This window comes from Ceratotherium simum, chromosome 28 (assembly GCF_057802395.1).
Source record: "Ceratotherium simum simum isolate JZ-2026a chromosome 28, ASM5780239v1, whole genome shotgun sequence".
Lineage (NCBI taxonomy): Eukaryota > Metazoa > Chordata > Mammalia > Perissodactyla > Rhinocerotidae > Ceratotherium > Ceratotherium simum.
In genome coordinates, this window is record NC_141927.1 from 40,347,643 (window position 1) to 40,369,087 (window position 21,445).

Below are 21,445 nucleotides of genomic sequence, written 5' to 3' on the forward strand. Positions count from 1 at the left end.
AGTATCTCTTCCCTTTTCTCTCCTTGTTTCCTGTCCGTCTTCTTGTCGTGTGCCTCTTTCCTGGATGTGTAAATCTCTCTCCTCCTCCTCCTCTTTCTGTGGTTCTTTCTCCATCCTCTTCACTTTGTCTCTCCTCTCCTCTTCCACCTTTCTTTTTTGTTCCCTCTCTCCTGTCTCCCAGTATTTCCTCTTTCAGTTGGCATAATCTGGGAAAGAAAAAGTATATATTTTTCCTTAATTTCAAAAGTAGACAATTAGAACGTTTTATATTGCTCTAAAAAACACCAGTTGCCTCCGTTACTTACTTATGAGGCCCTCAATTACTTTCCCTCCTTTTGGGCCAGTGCTTTCAGAAGAAAGCATTTCTCCACTCCATGATCCAGGATGCATTGTGGAGAAGATTGCTGCTTTCATATGCTAGCAACACTCCAAATGGAAGGTCAGGTCTGGGCAACCAGGCCTTGGCAGGGGACGGGAGCTGGGCATCTACCGCTGGCAAGTCAGAGACATGTACAATAGGTGTCACCAGAACATGTGTTCAGGGGTGCCCTGATGCCCATCCAGGGCCAGTGTTCCAAGAGAAAAGCTAACTAGCTATTTACTATTAATATCTAACAGTAATAATAGTAAATTAGTAAATTAACTAATTTTTTAAATTAGTCGTTTATTTGTAGTAATGGACACCACAAAACAAATAGACTACATTTTAAGGGACATGTTCGCTGATATTCCTTTTAGAATGTTGCTTAAGAACGCTGCTGCCCAGGGCTGTCATGTGCAGCCATGGCACTGCACAACTGGAGGTGCACCAGGCAGAGATCACAGAGTGTAAGGCACCCCCGGGAGCTATGTACACAGCAGCTGATTGCTACCAGAAAGTCTAACAAGCCACTTTTCACTTTTCATAAGTAAAGGTCAATTTGTGTTTAAATTCTCCAGAAAATGAAAGTTACCTTCAGACTTTTTCTTTATAAAAGAAAATAGGATAAACACCAATAATATTTTTCCTGTCATATTTTATACTCAGCGTCAGAAACCCCAACCACTTTTTTAATTCTTAAAGAAGTTCTACGTTTGTTCCATAGTGAATGAAGTAGATGTGAAAGAAAAGGACTAAAACATTTAAGCTTTACTAAAAATTGATCAAATCTCAAAATAAATTTCAGTCAAGTTATTAATCATAGAAAAATGTATTGAAGATCTATTACGTTTTGGTTTTCTGCCAACAGTTAGATTTGATTTTGAACTATTTTCATGCCTTTATGACTCTATGTGGGCTTTTATTTTTTCATCTTCATAAATATCAAGATAAATTATTGGTCTTTACATTAATCTTTGAATTAATTAGACTATAATTTTTGATGTTTTCCCCTGAATTACCTTTATGGAATTGTTTCCTCAAAATCCGTGCTCTGGGTTGCTGATAAGACATTCCTCCTTTCCTGTGTTTCTGTAATGCAGCGGGAAGCAGCCTGTGGCCCAAAGGAACTGTTGACCTGAGGCTTGTGGGTGGAATTGGACATCCCCTGCCCCAAGTGGTGTGGGACGTCTGTGAAGAGCCTGTGGTAACCAGAGCTTTACAGGTCAAGCCCTTGCTAGTATTCTGGCATTCCTTGGATCTTCCCAGGCAGCTTTCAGTAGGGCTCCCAATGCTAATAAAACCAAAGTCTCATCTCTTCCTTGGACCAGATTCAGAATCAGGTTTTGATTTCCTAACTTCTCTCTTATGTGCTATCTTTGTAAAAAGTACACAAATCCATTTTGGTTTTATAAGGGTTTACTGCTAGTGAGCACAGAAGTAATTCTGAAGCACATATTAAAATAACCTAGGGAGATTTAATGTTTGTCCCTTTTTCCCCTTGACCAAGGGGTTCTTATTTGATTGGAATGAGATGGAGCATAGACATCAACATTTTTTCAAAGCATTCCAGGAGATCCTAATGTGTGGCCAAGGTTGAGAACCACTAAAATATAGGGAAACGAAGTTAATGGGTTATGGGAGACTTTCAAGGAGTAGTAATGGCAGCCCCTAGGCTTATTAAAATAAACGTGAAGCTAGATGTTCATCTTCCTGGTTCTGGTCTTGAAGTAAGTCCCACAACCTTGTCTGGGGATGGATGTTCCACCAAACCCAGCCTATCATTTAATAGGGTGGGAATTAAATGCAATGCAGGAAATGACAGTGTCTGGCTCATTGTGGTGCCCAATATTTCTAATATTTCTTTCCTTCCTTTCACTGCTTCCTGGTTATGAAACCCAGATATTCCCTCTGGCCTTTTAGTTGAGGAAAGCACCTCCTTCTCTGGCCCAAAGACTCCTCACGCACACCCCATGGCTTCAGGTGTTCTCAGTCACTTCTTTGTCTTTCCTGGAGGTAGATTAGTTATGCCCCCTAGAACTCTTGCTCTCCTGCCCTCCCCACTGGACCATGTTCCTCAGTCTGTTTGCCTAAAGACTCTTCTCTAACTGGAATTTAAAGTTCATTCTACCCTTGGGTAAAGTAAAGACACTGCCTCTTCCTCTAAGTGTATGTTTAAATAAGAGCCAGCTGATGGCCTCAATGGTGAGTGCCAATGTTTAAATTGGAGACAGGGAGTTGGTTTTTATTGGCATGTTAGTATTTTAATGACAAGGAAATTTGTAGGGCAGTATACTGGAAGGTTATGGCCAATAAATGACAGATCATGCTATACAAATAGAGAAATATGAAAGAGGGCGGGCTCCCTTTGGAGAAAGGAGTTTATATCCATATAGAATTTACATAGCCACACTTGCCAATCCTCACTGAGAATGAACACTGTATCTTTACATGATCTCATTAAAAGACAGTAAATCATACAATGTTTGGGGCCAGAAGGAATCTGGATATTATCTGTGATAAATAAATGGCAAGCAATAGGACATATTGGAGTATATGAGGAAGCCATTTGGTGTAAAACTAATTCGGCCTGACCTTGTTTTTCCAAAAGGGCCTGACATGGCCGTTGAACATGCATTGTGTATCTGCTTTTACCATGTCCCAAAGACAAGAACAAATGCCCTTAAGGTAAGGGTGTAACTTCCCCCACATTGGCATTTCCTTAAGGATAAGCATTTCTCCTTAGGCTAAGATTTGATTGCTGCACTCATCCTGTGACCATCCAACTCAAGACAGCAAAGCTGCTACCTGCCGTGTCCACCAATTGCTGATCTGACAGGGCAATCTCATGACTATTGTAAAAGGGACATTGCAATCATACGTGATACATGCTCTTTGATGGTATATAACCACTCTGTACACCCCACTTCTTTGGTGCCTTTCATTCCTTGGGGAAGGAAGGCCCCAGGCTAGTCCTCAGATCTGGCTCATAATAAACTCACCCCAATTTTGATTTGTAGATTGGTCATGGATTATTTGCGTCAATATCTGGACCTCATTTTGCAGCCAAAAAAATGGGGGGAAGCAAGGTTAACCATCACAGAGCTAGTTAGTGGCATATCCAGAATTAAAACAGAGTTTCTGACACATGATCTTTACACAGTTATTGTACTGCGCTAAATTAGCTAGCTCATTTACCTTACTGAATTCAGCAGTAAGAGTGAAGAGAACCATCACCTGTGTTTCTCTCCTAACATAAAGCATCTCTGTCTGTCTCTTGAAGAAAGAGGCAGACAGGAGCCACCTTTGGGGCTGCCCTAGACGGAAGCAGCCGTGTGGTGTCCAGGACTCCACTCCAGACTCAACTCGCAGCACTGGCTCACAGAAGAACATCCGCAGGCACCACGTTAAGCTGTCGAGCCCCTTCTGGAGAAAACAAAGCTGAGGCTCTGACCCTCTTATGTATAATAAGCAGGTATTGATGGAACAACCAATCAATTCCGAGTGTTTCCTTAGGTTCTGACCAAAGGAGGAAGCACAAGGAAAAGGAAGGGAAAAATGAGAAGGGACAGAGGAATCAACACCTGAAGAGTAAAGAGAATGGAGGCAGTTTTTAAAAATGAAGACAAACTCAGTTGATTTCTTAAGTGAACTTAACTTTCCTTTGGTGCTTTCCGTGGAGCCTCAAACCCACATTCCTTTCTGGTTCACCCAGAGAGGAAGAAAGAAAGCATCTGGCATCCAGAAATGATTTTGAGAGTCTTTAGTGGAAGAAAGGGAATTTCTGCTCAATGCTGGACTTAAAAGCATGAATTTTATTGTTAGTTTTGCTACAGGGTGAGCAGCCCTCCTAAAGTGGCTGAAAAAAAAAAGGCTAATTAAATATCCAGGAAAAAAAGACTAAAATATTGTGGTTTTTTTAAAAAAATATTTCCTAGTTAGACTCCAAAGAAGTAACATATGTCAATAAAGAAGTGACACTTAACGATAAGATAGAAATAGTTTCTAGTCCTCTGTGTGTGCCATAAATGATGATGATACCATAACTCTGTACAGATTAACATTTCAGAGCACTTTCAAGCTATTATTTCATTCAGTCCTCACAATATGTTTGGTGAGATAGGCCTTCTGATCTCAATTGACAAATGAGGACACAGTTACAGGCCAAGTCGATGATTTGCCTTGTTTACACAGTAGCTTGGGTAGTGGGGGGGCCAGGGCTGGGACTCAGCACTTCTAACATCCAGGCCAAGGCCCTTTCCTCTCTACCCTCCTGCCTCTGGCACTCTGTTGTTTCCCCTGCCCTCATAGGAAGGCTGGAACTTTGTGGCATTGTATTTGTATCCCCAGAGCCTCGCCCAGTGCGTGATATCAAGTAGGTACTTAATACATATTTGTTGAGGAAATGCATGAATCTAAATCTAGGCTTGCCCAGGGAGATCAGTGCTTCCCTGAATAGTCTGGGTAAGCTCATCTTTGGAAATTAAGGTTAAGTAGCTTTGTAGCCTAAGAAATTATCAATATGTATTGTGGAATTATCTTTACCCAGGAATGGCTCAAGTAACTTGAATATTCTGAGATGAGATGCTGTTCTGTATGAAAGGAGGGGATAATCTCATGGGGATTATATTATTGTCCTGCCACAGAATCACATGCCTCTATTTTTATTTTCTTTTGAAGTTTTATTATTTTTCAAATTATCATTCATTATATGCAATGAGATAAATCTTTTATCCCTAGCATGTGAGTGACACATGTTTGAGTAACTATTGTTTTGAAATACATAGCATTTCTAGAACTCTGACCCAGAAGGATTATTATTTACATGATTGGTCTTGCCATTTTAGTAATGTACCATCTTGAATTATTATTCAACAGTTTTATTGTTCTTGGTTCTCCAACTAGATTATGAATTCCTTCAGATGGACTCATGAATTTTATTTATTTTATATCCCCCTCATGCCCAATGAAGGACAGACTGCACAAAAATGGATTTCTGTGTACATACATCAAGGCAAAGAACGGAGCATTCCTTCAATGGACCTCTCAGTGTGGTCTGAAAATGCTCGTGAGAGGATATTCGTTTTTTGAATTTTCATCTTGATCCAACTTAGATACTGTAGTTGGAATGGAATTCTGTTTTATTAAACTCCTCATAGTATTTCCTAAGAGTTATATGTTTTTGTGATGAAAATGTTGTTGGTAGGGCAAAAAATATAGACAGAATTCAGAGAGCTACTTCTAGGATATTTGAGTTAACAAAGAGAAGCCACATGTGGCTCTTCTCTTCCTGCTCAAATATGTTTACAATGTATAGGTGTGTAGTTCCCATTGCTCAAGTGAAAGGGAAATGAATGAGTGCTTCTGCTTGTTTGTCAATCACATAGTGAATGCCTGTTATTGCTGGGGGTGGGGGGGGCGGATAATGAAAAGAAATAGTCCCTGATGGCAGTGAACATAATATCTAAAAGAGGGAAAAGTCATGAATAAAATCAATTATAATAATTTTAATAAAAGGGTAGAAAGTATAAATACTACAAAGGCCACAGAAATAAAGCTATGAGCATTCAGAAGAAGATGTTTATATCAATTTGGAGGCATCTGCATCCTGTGTATGGCAAACTCCAATGGTTATCATAAAATTTATTTTACATTCCCTCCTTCTTCCTATAGCTTCTTGGTAAGGGAATGGTGGAAATTCGTGGGGCAATCACAGAGGCAGTTGGTGTTGTAGTTCACAGCTAAATACATACTGGGATTTTAAGGCTCTAGGATTTTAGGAACATTTTCTTAATTAGAAATTTTTAGTCCTCTGGTTGGAACTTTCCAGCTTGTGTCAGTTATCTTTTGCTGCATAACAAACATCCCAAACTTAGTGACTTTAAACAATAACACTTTAATATTTCTCATGGGTCTGTGGGTCAGCTGGATGGTTATTCTGCTGGTCTTTCCTAGGCTCACTCATGTGGGTCAGCTGGGACAGGCTGGAACAGCTGGGCCTCTCCCTGCGCATGGCCTTTCACCCTCAAGGAGTCTAGACTGATTTCTTCACATGGCAATGGCAGCATTCCAAGAGGACAAGTCCCCATGTGTCGCAGCACATGTGTGATGTCCTGTTGGCTGATGCAAGCCACGTGGCCAAGCCCAGAGTCAATGTAGGAGGGACCACATGATGGCATGGATACTGGGAGATGTGACTCACTGGGAACCATTAGTGTAATAGTCTACCACACAGTCCAATACAGAACTCTCCACAATATGAACAGTATGCTCAGGAAAGCTCAGAGTTGTGTAAGAATTTATTCTCCTGTGTCCCGGGATGGCTTGTTTCTGCAGATGTCTGAAGTGGAGTGTCTGGACAACTCATAAAATTAGAGTAAACCACTGTGGTACTTCCTACAAGGATCTTTCCTTCTTTCTTTCTCTCTTTCTCCCTCCCTCTCTTCCTTCCTTCCTTCCAAGAGGGGCAGTGACTTGCCAGTGCTAACTTAGGGAGCATTAAGACTAGATCAATCTAATGATCTTTGCACAAACATCCTCCCTCCCTCTCCATCCCCTGAGGTTATGTTGTCTCCAGTTTCATTTACTTGAAACTATACATTTGAGGACTTCTTGTCTGACTTTTTTGTGATTTTCAATGTTTCTAATTAATTTATTTGATATTTCCTTTACTTTTCAATGCTATGAATGACCCCTCATTACTTCATAATTTCTCATTAATTTCATTTCTGCCATGTTTAACATTAACTAGCAGAGACACTAACGAGGAATGGCCCCAAACCAGATCTTGCCGCACTGAACCTTACATTCCCCAAACTATGTTTCCCCCTATTTATTATTAACTTTGATTTACCTTGCTTAGCTGGTATTCTGACTATGAGACTATGGTCTGATATATGATAACTTGGGTTGTTTTTCAGAAAAGAGGTGATCATTCCACATCAAACAAACCTCAACTTGTAACTATAAGTGAACTCAATGTACGTTTTTTATAGATTTTGTTTTCCATTAAGCCTAAGGGTATAATTTGACAAATAATTGAGTGCCAAATAGGAGCAGGATGTTGAGTACTTCTTTCTGTTGTGCCTTTTTATGAGTCAGGATTTCCCAGTATGTAAGCCATTTTGTGGGGATAAGTTAGGCATCTCTGGAAGCCACATTAATGCTCTCAGCTTGCAGTACCTGATTTAAACCAGGAAGTGACTTCGGTATTAGGATAGCAGGTACCTGAGCAAGTCACATATTCTTTATTTTATATATGAGGTTCAGGTTAAACAAACAAACAAAGCTTCTTCATGACCTACCTCATGAGTGCTAATGCTCATTTTGTGAGACACCTGTCACCCATGGATTGCTTTGAGCTTCATCATCATTATTCATGTTGTTCTCCTCACTTATCATCAATGAGCAAATTTTTGTGCTGGCACAAATACATTTGAAGGGAATGAAGAGAAGAAGGGGAGCATCACAGAAAATGTGTCAGGGTCTTCCTTTTGGCTCAATGAGGCAATCTCAGGCTGTAGGAAGGAAAGGTTAGACAGTTCCACCATATTCTCCTTTGGTCAGATTGCCTTTTGAAAATTTTGTTTGATTTTGTGTGCCACATCTTAAGATGACATCAATCACAACCAAGTGCAGTTTTTCCAGAGAAGAATGAATAAGTTGAGTGAAGGATAGTTAAAGGAATTAGGGATGGTTAGCCTGAACAAAAGAAGCATCAGGGGTATGTGGGAACATCTTCAGATATATGAAGGAGTCTCCTGTGGTCTCAGGTGTGGTAGTTAGTTCTGGTACCAGAAGTACCTTGGACAAAATTAGGGTATTTGAAATTTGAGATCAGTTTTTGCTCACCAGATGTCTCATCTCTTCTTCTGGTAATCATCATTTACCAAATGAAGGACAACCAGAACCTTACCACCACCTTCACCCTCTCCCGGTCTATTTCCTTATTTATTGCTACTTATTTATTTCATAATCCTTAGGTCTGGCTGTGTCTCCTTTCTAAATATTTTTACCCACAACTGCTGTTTCTAATCTATTACATTTCTTGTATTAAAACTCATTCCACAGTTTAAGGCTATTACATTAGGCTTTACCATTTCATCCCTTCACCACAGTCCCCTAATCAGCTCCCAACTACTGCCCCTCATTCATAGACTTTGAGACCTGATACAAAGTTTTCCTCTCCACTGCAATTCCTACCATCGTCCTAGGAAATTTCACCATCTGTGTAGATGGGTGATCCATCCTACAGAATAGCTCACACACTCCTGGGTCTCTTTAATTCCAGACATCCTCTACTCCTTTGTATCTGTTCATGACCTGGATCTTCTCTACCTCTAAAATCTGTCAGCCTACAAAAACAGAAACTAGTCTAAGAGGCAAAGCATTTATTTAGGATCAAAGAATTGCAATTTAGGGAGCACAGATTTAGGTAGAACCCTGAATAGTGTCCTGCTAAGGAGAAAAGTCAGGAGCTTTTAAAGGCAAAGAAGGGAGGTTGTATTTCAGAGAATTTTAATTGGAGTTGGAGGCAGAGAGCTAGTCTTGGCTAAACGTTGACTGACTGTTGATTCTGTCTTCAGCAAGTCCACAACCCTCAGTCTTTGTGGTCAGGATGTCCACTCTCCTGCTGATTTCTTAGAAAATTGCTCACAAAACAATTGCCATTGGGACCCAATCCAAAGGTTTGGCCCAGTTCAGGATTCAAGGAACAAGACAAGCAAGGCAGTTCCTCTGGAATGGCTGCTCCCGCTCTGTTTTAAAACGGCTCCACTTATGTCATTTTTTCACAAATCTAGTATTTGAACACTGCAGCTTCTGGCCACAACCTACTATTCTCCCAATTTTCTTGTGAATTCACTTACACTATACTGCTCTTTTAACTCAAAGAAACTTTTATTCCCTTGATTCCTCCAATTTTACTGGCTTATCAGCCATCTCTGTCCTTTCTTTCGTCCCTCTTCAGCATAGGCCCCCTTGGTTTGTTTCTTACCACCACTTTCAGCTCCCTTACTCCTTACCCTATTCTGCTGGAGAAAGAAAAATCACACAATCACCAAGATAAGGGCGACTAAGATAAGAGTCATGGCTCTAACTTTAGCTGGACCCTCAGCCTTCCCATCAATTCTTCTGCTAGTCTTGGATCACTTCTCTTGGTTTTCTCATCAACTACTATAAACCATTATTGCACTCTCTCTTGAGAAAATTGATGCTTTTAGACATGATGGCTGTATCAGTCAGGGTTCTTTGTTACAAACAACAGAATTAAATCTACTAGTTGAATGCCACTTTAAAAGTTATTTTGTAGTTCAGAGAGTCTCCGGAAGGACCAGAGAGTCAGCTCAGAAGCTACCCAGCCCCAACCATGCCAATGGGTCTGTTGTAGTCAACACCACGGTTGGAATCCAAACCTTAGCTTGCACCACGCAGTGATGGTGCTCAGAACTGGAAGTCAGAATTGCTGTTCCTATTGCATTTGAAGAGATCAACACTTCACCTCACTTGCCAAAATATGGAGTCTGCATGTACCTACCTCCTCATGTTGCTCCCTTCCAGGTCAACTTCTCATGCAGAAGCATCTGACTGGTAGAAGCCAGCTCACATTGCCAGCACAGTATCAGCAAGGGATGCCAGGACAATGAGCTCTGGTTTCTATCTTGCACAGGCAGGATTCATCATGTGAGAAATTCTCCAAATATAGGAAGGATGATCAAAAGGCACTTGGCAGCTACAAACATGATAAACATCCCCTATTATCTCTGTCAGCTTCTCATCCCCCTACCTAAAAATTTATCTACCTCTATACCAAAACATGTCTTCTTTCTTCCAATCACAGTGCCTTCTACTTTTGAAGGTCATCCTCTTTATTTCTACTCTTAACTCCAGCCCTTTCTGCTTCTTCCATGTCCTCTATCATATCTTCTTCTTTCTATATTCTGAATCTTTCTCTATTTTGACAATTATCCTCAGTCAATGAATATATTCAAGCTTCCCCCATCCTAAAAATTGCTCGCTAGACTCCCTCAATTTGCTCTCTTTTGCTTCTCAAGCTAACTTCTTGAAAAAATAAGTTAAACTAATCATTTCCATTTCTTCATCAACTATTCACCCCTGAGCTATAGCTTTCAGGCTCTGGCCCACTCCTCAATGCCCCCAACCCTGTCCTCCACTGCAACTGCTCTTATTATGGCAAACAAATGTCCACCAATTTGTCAAATCCAGTGAACACAGATTAATCCCTAACTCACAGCGTCTAGCTGCTGCTTTGACCCTGGTGATGTCTCTTCCTTCTTGACACTTGCTTCTCCTTTAGCTTCGTGAATGCCCACTCTCCTGGTCCTCCTTACCTTTCTAATCAGTTCTCTGCTTCTTCATGGGCTGTTCATCTTCCACTTTCCCTGTAAAAGTTGAGGTTTCTAAGTCCATGACAACTCTAATGAACTCTGCTTGAGCGATTTCATCTACTTGCGTTTTTTGAACCCACATGTATGTGGATGCCTCCTGAATCTGTACCTCTAGTCCAAACCTTTTCCCTGAACTTTAAACTTGGATAACAAAATGCCTGATGGACATATCACCTGAATTGATATGTTGAACATCACACCTGAATGTCAACTCAATCTAGCACAAGCAGAATTAATATTTTCTCCTTTATTCTTATCTCTTTTATTTGGTTATATCAACCAGTCCCTCAAGTTATGCTTGACATTTCCTTTTTCTTTACTATCCCTCATCCCATGTTAATTCTAATCTCGCCACACCAATTCTAATGCCTAAATATTTCTCAAATCATCACAGCCCTTCTAGCATTGGTCCAGGGTCTCATCATCTCTTTCTGAATTTCTAACTGGTCTGGTCTCTTAACTGGTCTGCTTTCTTCCCATCTTATCCTCTCCAAATCCATTTTCTATGTAGCCACAGAAAAAGGATATATTAAAAATTTTAAACCAACTCTGTTATTACATCTCAAAACCCATCACTGGGAGGGTAAAGTCAAAGCTCTCTGTCCCAAGGTAAGTTCCTGCATTCCTCTCCAGCTTCATCCCTTACACTATCTGTCTCACAATTTTGGCTTCAACAACACTAATAATTTATCTAGTTTCTTGCATATCCATTGCTTTTTTTGGCTTCTCCATCTTTGTATGTGCCATCTCTTTTGCCTGTAATGCTCTTCTCTTTCTCCTCTCTACACTGCCACCCCCCCACCAAAACCAAAATGAAACAAAACAAAATGACTAACTCTTCCTCATTCCGTCATACTCAGCCCAGGCACCAGCTCCTCCACAAAGCCTTTCCTGGCCTCTTTTCTCCTCCCCTGCAGAGTTAGGCACCCTTTTGAGTGCTCCCACGATGCCTGTTGAGTATTCCTCAAAGCACTTAATATTTGATAACATCAAGTTATAGTAGGTCTTTTGCCCTATGGGACTGTAACTTTCTTAAGGGAATAATTGGTCTCATTCCTTGTTGTAACCTCAGAACCTGGTAAAGATCCTGGCAGCTAGTAGATACTTCATTAATGTCTGAGAAATGAATGAAATAACAGATTACCTTAAAAAAAAAAACCCTGGAGTTAGGTTTTGATGCCAAAATGCTAATCCTCTCATCATCCCCTATCACCACCATGATAGCATGTGAAAAATGGCTTAACAATCTCATGGTTAAGACTTACAATGCTATGAAAACCCATTTCTAAGAGCACTTTAAAAGCTAAGTTTACACAGTTGCACCATCAGTATCAGAAGCATGGCAAAATAGAGACTACCCTTTGTCTAAAATTAAAAAGCAACTCTAACACTGACCCGTGGGATCCCTGGATCATTAGAGAATGTCCAAGGTTGGAACATAAAATAAGAAGGACGATGCCACAGGAAAGTCAAATATCCAATGTTTTACAATCTTTGGGCTGAAATTAGAGCAGGTGCGAGTTTAAAAGATCAGTTGTTCAACTACAAGAAAGATGACTCATTAGGAAGGGAGGCAGAATAAATAGTACAGTGTGGTAAATACATTTCCTTTAGACACTCAAGAAAGAAAGGAGTTCTTATCACATGCAATGACAATAGCTCGACTTTCAAAGGTTTTTAGGTTCCTTCAATTGACATGCTGAATCCTTAAATGGTCCAAGCCTTAGTTGGGGGTCTATTTTGAAATCATCTTGAGGGCAATCACTAAACAGAGCTAAAGACCACAACATAAGTTGCTAGTATGCCAGTCTATAAGCAGGATTCACAGGGCCCAAATGCTCCATCCTTCTCTGTGAAAATGGAACGATGAAAACCATGTCACTTGCCACTGTGCAAAATGCTGTTGGACCCCTGATATGGCCAAATAGCTAGAAAGAGAAATTTTAAAAGTTATTTATTTATTTTAATTAAAGAAAATGTTGAGTTCTCTATTTTTATTAATCATTTTGGTATGAGTCCCTAAAGGAAACCCCTCTATTGGTGGAATCTATGCTCTCAGAGCAAATGTAATCATGAAATGTGCGTCAGAAATGTAAATGTAAATTAGAAAATGTAAGACTTTTTATCTTTACTTCATAGACTGTCCTTTTCTATAGACTATAGCCTGTAAATATTACCATATAATGAAGATGACAAAAATGTGTTACAATGCAGTAATATAAAGTTTTTTACGTACAAATGTTATGTTTGAATAGCAGGCATATAATTGGCTTTTACTAAGGTAACTTGAAAGGGTTGGTGGTCATTTTTATCTATGAGTTGTGTAGCTCACGACTAACTGGCCACTCTCAATAAAAGCCGTGGTCATTAGCCCCATGATTGCAGGATTCCTTTGGTTCTCAGCCTGGGAATGACGTACCCTCTGGTTCCTACTGTTCTGTTAAAATTGTTGGAACCCCCAATGGAACTGCTTCCTTCCCCTCCCTGGAGACATGCCAGCTGTTGGCCTGAGGCCACTGTCTCCTCCCTCCTGCACTGTCACCATGTGCTACCCTCTGCCTGGCATGGTGGAAGCTGTATTCATCGCTGCTAGGAGTCTCCCCTTCTTCCCCAAGTGGATCTCAGTGTGACAGTAGGCAGCAAGGGGACTGGCTTCTGTTTTCCCACATCTGGTGTGGTTGTTGGAACTAATTTCATTAGAGGACAAAAGCACGTTTTTGCAATTCCACTTTTGGAAGTAGCAAGTTAGTCATTAACTAAAATACCTCTGTTCCTGGAAATGAGTCCCTACAAGCTGAACACTATTGTCTTGTAGAAATGGCCCATGATTGAATGGGAGATAACAGTTTGGAGCAGAATAAAGACCAATTGAAGAATGGAAAGAGGAATGGGGTACTGGAGGCTTATCTTGGCTGTAACAGAACAAATGGGGGGACCAGGGCTCAGTCATTCCTCTCTCTAGTCCCAGTGTCCTCCTCTACATAATGAAAGATTTACAAAGAAAAGAGTCTAAAAGTTTAAAATACTACAGTTTCATTAATCTTGAGAAGTAGACAACTAATTAGCCTGAGAATCTGAGTTAAATGTAATTGAAAGCATATACAATAAATTTCCAAGTTCCAACAAATATTTTATACATATCTATAATAAAGAATAAATGGGGAAGATTTTGAAAATGCCAATAGACTGGTTTTTCCAGCCCATGACAGGATTTATCCAGTTGTCAATCTACTTCTTTTTCCTTTCATAAATCAGGCACCTAATGGTTTGAGGTTTAAGTGTGGAATGATTCAAGACTAGAAATTCTGGTTGTGTCAGTAGAGCCAGAATTGTGTTCCTACAATCCTTTAACTTCTTTTTTTTCATTCTTTAAGATCAATCTGAAATCCAAAGGCAGGACAGTTATATTTAGCATTGACGTGTCACATAAACATTGATCAGCAATAGCAGTGGCCTAAAGCCTCACTAAGAACAAGGGTCTGGGAAGATATAAAGGTCCTTCTGGTGTTTCTCATGGTGATGCATCTAGATAAATTTCGTAACTACTCTGCCATCTGCCAAAAGTCAAATGGTGTCGGATCCAGGTCCCATCGTACAGTGGTGATTAGCGAGAGGCTGGTGATGTATGAGTTTAGAACCATTGATGGGTTTCCAACACTTGGATAGCCTTTCCAAATCCATTACACGTTCCCCAGCTGGTCCCCCAGCACTTCCAAAGGGAATGTTACAAATACCTGGGCACCCAGGTGGAACTGAACTATTTGAATTATTCTCAGTTGTGTTTCCAGGATTTGATCCAGCAGTCAAAAAATATGGTGTTAGTGTGTTCTAAGCACAGTACTAGGTAGGGGACTATGTGAAAAAGCAGGAAAGACAGGGCTTCTGCCCTCAGGTTTTCAGTCCACCGGGAAAGGACAGCATTATTCAGATTGATGTAGCAAAGATTTCAAGTAGATTTCTACCAGGCTCAGGATTATTTGGGCAAAGAGATCACTCAAACTTTAAATGTCCTGATCACCACCTACTTTCCCAAAAGGCCCATTGGCCACAGAAATGTCATAGGATTTATTTAAGTACTTAAAATACTGATGAGATAACATCTTTCCTCATCTCTCTAGGAAGCTCATCTCCCTCAGGCTCCTATGCCCCCCTCTTCTCTCTTTACCTGGCTCTATTTTTATCCCCTGCTTACAGTATACTTTGACACAGAAAAAATTGACTAAATTACCACAGTTTATTACTTCCTTCCTGGAGGTCATCTACCTCGAGAGTTGCGTGGTTCTAGATCACCTAGCATGGATACACAACAGAATGTATGTACACATGCAGGTAGAAAAGATAGTCAAGTGGATGCAGCACATATTCACATGGACTTTGCCATTCCTCACCTTTCTTTTTTTCCAGCTGATTTATACAACTGGATGTGGTCCTGAGGAAAAGGGTCCAGAGACCACTGCCCTGTGGGGACTGGAGTATCCTTTCAGAAACAATTCAAATAGCCTTCAGTGAAAAAATAGCTTACATTGGTTGAGTGTTGACTGTGTGCCAAGCACCACGTGTCTTACATGTTTTAATTCATTTAACCATCATAGTAAATACTTTGTTATCTCCATGTTACAGATGAGGAAACTGAGGCAGAGAAGTTACTTGCCCAAGATTACACAGCTAAAGAGTAGTAAAGCTAGGATACCAATTCAAACAGTTGGACTCCCAAGGTTGTGTCCTTAACCACTACCCACTCTGCCATCCTGGAGTGAGAAATAGATTGGGAGTCTTCTTTGTCACATTTCACATTCCTCTTGAATTTGCACCAAGCAAGTTGCTATCCCAAAGTATGCTTGGCATCCACGGAAGCTAATCTATCTACAGTGCTGGCCTCCCCTGCCACGAAACAACAGCATGTCCTTGAGTCACTCAGGTGTGAGCATCTGGCTGGAGCTTACTCCTTCCGAGCCAGCACGCCTGCCTGGAAGTGAAGCTGTCTAACTGGCTTTTCAACTGATGTCACACAGGGAAGTAATTTTTTAAGGCATATACTTTTCTAACTTCCTTGAATAATGGTGTTGAAGTGGTTAGGAAGCATGGCTTGAACATTATTCTCTTTGATTTAAATACTTAAAGATGTACTTATTAATGCCTTTGAGAAGGAAACCATTGTCTGAAAATCGTGAACATGGTTCTATACTCATCCCTGCTTCTTGACCCCCATGGGATGCAGGTCTGTTCTGCCTTAGGTTGTTGTCTGATTGCTTCATATGTGTAAGTCTTGTCTAGACATCCAGATTTTTAACTCCTTAAGGACATATCAAGACAGCTGGGGACACAGTGTGATACCTAACAAAATATTATTGCAAAACTGATTAGAAAATACACAGGTACGAAATCATCATTAGGTACTAAAAATCAACGCTTACATGATAAACAAAACTTCAGAATTAAATTAAAAACAAATATTCTCCTTTACTCCCCAAGGGACTGCAAGTCTCCTTTTTTATTTCTGTTTTCAAGTTAGAATTAAATGGCCCATCTTTGTGAATATAATGGAGTAGTTATTATAAAAAGGTATCTTTAAAAAAAATCAAAGAACAATGTGAGTTTCTGAAAGATATTAAATCCTTAAACAAATACACTAGTGTTTCTCACAGCAGAATTTAAAATAAATTATAAAATAGGGTTTATATTTTAATTTATTATTTTTTACAAAGAGGGCAGTTTCTATTCCCATCCATGTTGCACCCTCGCTTCTCAACCTCGGTCAAGTTGGAAGAAGTGACAGAGACATTTAAAGGAGAGCTGTCTCAACGCAGTGCAGTTCTTGTCCACAGTCCTACAAAGAAGCGGAGCTGCTAATAAAATCTAAATCTTTGAGCTGGAAGCGTCAGCTATCACCACCTGTTGTTATGGAACCCAGAAGTTGAGTTTTAATTCATGGGGCTGGCAAAACTCATGCAGATTGTCAATGGAGTCTTGTTCTTAAAGAGTGCTTTTCACATCACTGGGTCTCCGCTTGGAAGCTTGTGAGCAAATGGCCTTAACAGATGACCAGTGATGGATAGCTGTGGGAGAACAGGGCAAAAAGGCCATAAAGGCACCTCGTGTTTTATAAAATGCCTCCCTTGAGACAGGGCCATGCAGGTGGGGGAGTGGGATGGGGCAGATTCCAGGCTTGAGGGTAAGGACGGCACTCTCGCCTGTGTGCAGCACGGGACAGGGACAGGAGGTGGGACGTGGCTGATGAGGGAGACAGAAAAGAGGCAAATGGCAAGCTAGTGGAAGAGAAAAGGACAGACGTGCCCCAAAAGGCCTAAAGGAAGCTATCTCTGGGCCTCAAGTCTTCTTCAAAATGAGGAGACTGGACTATGTCTTAGTTTGAAAGCAATTCATAAAAACTAACTCTGGCTGGCTAATGCAAAAGCAAGAATGTACTGGAAAGATGACGGGGTGTGTAGAATCCAAAGAAGGGTTGAAAATCCAGGCCTTGGACACAACAGGGACCAGGAAGCTTAGCAGCTGGATTTGTGAATTTTCTCTCTAGAATGTTGCTGTGCACAAGATTCAGCAGCAAGGACCCTCTCCTCAAACCACAACCCCACCCCCCAAAAAAAGCTCTGGGTCTCTCAACTCAAAATTTCCAATTTCTGGGAGAAACATGTGATTAGCCCAGGTTGGGTCAGCTGTCCACGCCTGGATTAATCATCTCTGACCAGGGAGATAGGATCTTAGTACAAACACAGCTGCTGGGTTCCACCCTGTGTCTTGGGTGGGAATGGAGGTAAAGGGAGGAAATTTCCAGAGAAAGGCAAACAGATGAGAGCTGGGTGCCTATGATGATATCTTTCAGTTCCATTTAAAGATCTACTTAAACTAGCGTAGCTCACAAGAATATTTATATAGGTAAAATAAATGCTTTAATGATATAATTAAAGCTGAGGACAGTGATCAGGAAGGAGTTCTTAGAGGGGAGAAGGTTTGAATGGGGATTTAAAGGGACTTGGTTTGGGCAGGCACTGCCTAATTCAGACAGTGAGAAGAGCATGCACAGAGGCTCAGAGACAAGAGGAAACAAGTTATGTTTTGGGGAGAGGAACTGCTTTGCTTGACTAGTCTAAAAAATTAAAGTCAGAGATTAAAGAGTGTTAAGGTAAATTAGGTTAAAGATGAGATAATTCGTCAAGAGCCTGGAGATGGCAGGTAGTCTGGGGGAGAGGAAGGCAGCACATTGTCATGGAAAGAGCATTAGAGTGGGAGCCAGGGAGCCTGGGTTCTGCCCTGAATTAGCCCTTTCTCTTTGGGTAACCGTGTTCCCTTGGCCTTAGTGGATTCACCTATAAAAGAAGTCTATGATTCTACCACTCACAAGTGTGTTTTATTTATTCATTCAAAAAGTATTTATTGAGCAACTACTCTGTGCTAGGCAGAATCTAAGTGCTGAAGATTCAGCCATGAACAAAGTGCCTTCCTCGTGGAGGTACATACCTAATTGATACAATAACAAGCAAAACAATGTTTGATTCAGATACATAATGATATGTCTTCCTTGTTTTCTTGCTCCTGCATTTCCTGTACACAGAGCCCCTTCCTGAGGGTCCATCATTCCTTTGCCAGCTCTCCCTGCCACATCAGATGGCGCTGCAACAAGACTCTTAAACTGGATGCTTGAACGGTCCCAATAACAATAGCACTCTTTCTTTTCCAAGTTCTGAACGATTTAAGAAATAAGACAACAGAAGGCAGATGGGAGACCTAAATGATTCCTTACTTACTGACAAATGCTAGGGCACTGTTTATGTCTGCTGTGAAAAAGGCTTTCTGACACTGAGCTCCAAAATTAGACACGCAGACCCATTGGGTCTGCTCAGGACCTCCAGTTCTGTGCTTTCCTGTGGAGGAGAGAGCAGAGTGCGTGCCTCCTACAGGGAGCCGGCTCCTAAGAGGGGGAGAAGGCCCCACCTGTGCGTATGCAGTTCCTCTCCTCAGTTCACAGTCGGTACATCACTCCTCCTCCACGAACTTACTCGCTACTGTTCTATTATTATCTATTTGCTGAATTCTTTTCTATCTGGATAAAGTGGGAAAATTTTGTTCCATTTCCCCAGTAGAAACAGGGTAGACACAGGTACCACATGAAACAATTCCTGTGTGACACTATCATACTTCCCCCTGACCACAGAAAGTCCAGGGTTCCCTTGTTTAACACTCTCGTAATTACTATTAAACAGTCCACTTTGGCAAGTTGTCTAACCTTTTTGGATAATGTTGTTCTACGTCCTGGCGCTATGGTGAATTTTACACCAAAAACTTGGAAATTAGACTGCTACCATAAGAGATGAGACACAGATATGTCATTTGAAGGACAAATAAATAACTACCAGGCCAGCAATACTTGACTGAGTAGGTGGCTAGACCTGGGCTGTCCAAAATGGCGGGCACATTTGGCTATTTAATTTATATTAATTAAAATTAAATAGCACTAAATGTTTAGTTCCCCAGTCTCACTAGTAACACTTCAAGTGCTCAATAGCCGATGTGGCTGTCCTGTTGGACAGTGCAGGTCAAGGACATTTCCATTGTCATAGGAAGCTCTATTGGACAGCACTGATCTAGAAAGGCTCCCATTAAAGAGTTGGTCAGTTGATTAGCCTTTGAAGTACAGCCAAAGGAGAGTCCTTTAGTCAAACCTTGCAGTGAGGTTGCATCCGTCTGGGTCCTGGGAGAAAACAGATAGCACACTTAAAGGGCTAATTGAAGAGAGTTTAATAAACAGATTATTTACAAAGGTGTGAATGGGACTAAGCAAACCAACCAGAGACGGTGAAGCATCTGGAGACTTTGCACAGGGGGGAGCTATCACCACCTCCCATCCTGGTGATGGGAGGCCTGAGGGAGGAATGACATCGCTGGACCTAATGCCAAAGTGATGGCCCTGCAGTGGGCAGTTTGGGAAATACCCTGACCCTTCCTCTTCCTGCCCTTCAGATGTCTTGTTAGCATCCAACTGAAACCCCAGGGCAGCCTCCTGGGGTGCAGAGCAGGACAGAGAAGGAGGAGAACAGAAACAGAGGGGCGAGGGAGAGGGGTCAGGCCTCCCTCCAAGTGCTCTCCAGGACAGAGGGAGATTTGACGGGGCTGAGGGTGGCGTGAGCTTCAGGTGGGGCAATCCCAATGGAGAGATGGATGCTGGAGGCTTGTAGTGATGCTACCAGCAGTCAGTTTGGCTCCCCGTGTTTACAGAGAAGAGAGTAGCCGCCACATGTGGTGCTCTGTTCAGCCACACACGCCTGTTCATGGAGCCACTTTCTCTTTCGGTGTAAATGGATATATTGGCAGTATATTCAGAAAACTTGGCCAAGCCAGAGGCCTTGGACCAGAGTAAACTTACCAAGGTGAAGAGCATTACCCTGTGATACCTTTTGGGAAACGTCCAGCTGGCCTTGCCCTATTGAGGACTCCAAAACATTGCCATGGGCTTAAGGACAAACATTTTAATTCCTACAAATAATATCTGCCTCATGGAGTTGCTGAGAGGGTTCCAGTACATGACTTACATAAAGCACCCAGCACAGAGCAAGGAACACAAGAGGCCATTTGTTCATTGGTTTGATACATATTTATGGAGCCTGCCATGTATTGGGCACTGTTCTAGGCTCTGGGAATGGAGCAGTAACAAAACAGACAAAATGTCCTGTTCTCATGGGGCTTACATTTTAGTGGGGGAGAAGGATAATCAGCGATATAGATAAATAAACCATATATTATGTTAGTAGTAAGTGCTGAGGACAAAAATAAAGCAGGGGGTGGGGATATAAGAAGGGAGGGTTGCAAATATAGATATCATGACCAGGGAAAGCCTTCCTCAGAGCATGAAATGTGGGTAAAAGCCTCAAGAGTGTGAAGTAGCAAGCCATGTAGAGCATTTCAGACAGTGGAGAGAGCCTGCACAGAGGCCCTTGTTGGGAGGCCCCTGACATGCTCAGGGAACAGGGAGGTGGCCAGAATGGAGCAGAGGGAGGGGAAGGGAGAACTGGGGAGACGAGGTCAGAGCCGATGGAGGGAGCTGGGTTTAGGGTCATGTGGGCTGTGCAATCCATCTGTGTTAGCGACTTTCCTACTCTGCAGCCTCACATTGCTCACACTGTCCTTTCACATTGCTATTGAACTCTTCTGTTTTTACTTAGTGTTCTGTCCTATCTCTCTAAGATGCTCATTCTGAGCACTCTGAAAGCAGGACTCCTGTCATAAACATATATATTTAACTTGCCTTGTCCAGCATCCTGCCTCGCATCAAGTTGATGTCTAGTGGACGCTGACTGATGGATGCAGAAATGCCCGTGTGGTCTTTAGTTGCTGCAAAGATATTCAGTGATGTCCCTATCCCAGAGTCACATGAACTCTTGGAAAAGATAGCACAGCTTTTTAATTTGACAGCAGAGTGAAGTAACCTCAGCTTATCTGCATAGTAATAAAAACCCAGGCCTTATCCTTCAGGAATAATATTTTAATTCATCATTCAAGCAATTAAAAAACAATAATTTCAGTGTCTGTTTAAGCTTTCAAATAATCTTTTGACTGGGACTAAGGCCATATTCAGCAACCTCACAATAGACGCTGAATGTGCCAGCCAAGGGCCAAGATTGGTGGGCTCACAGGCTGGCCGGGTAGCCACATAGCTCGGCTCGCAGAA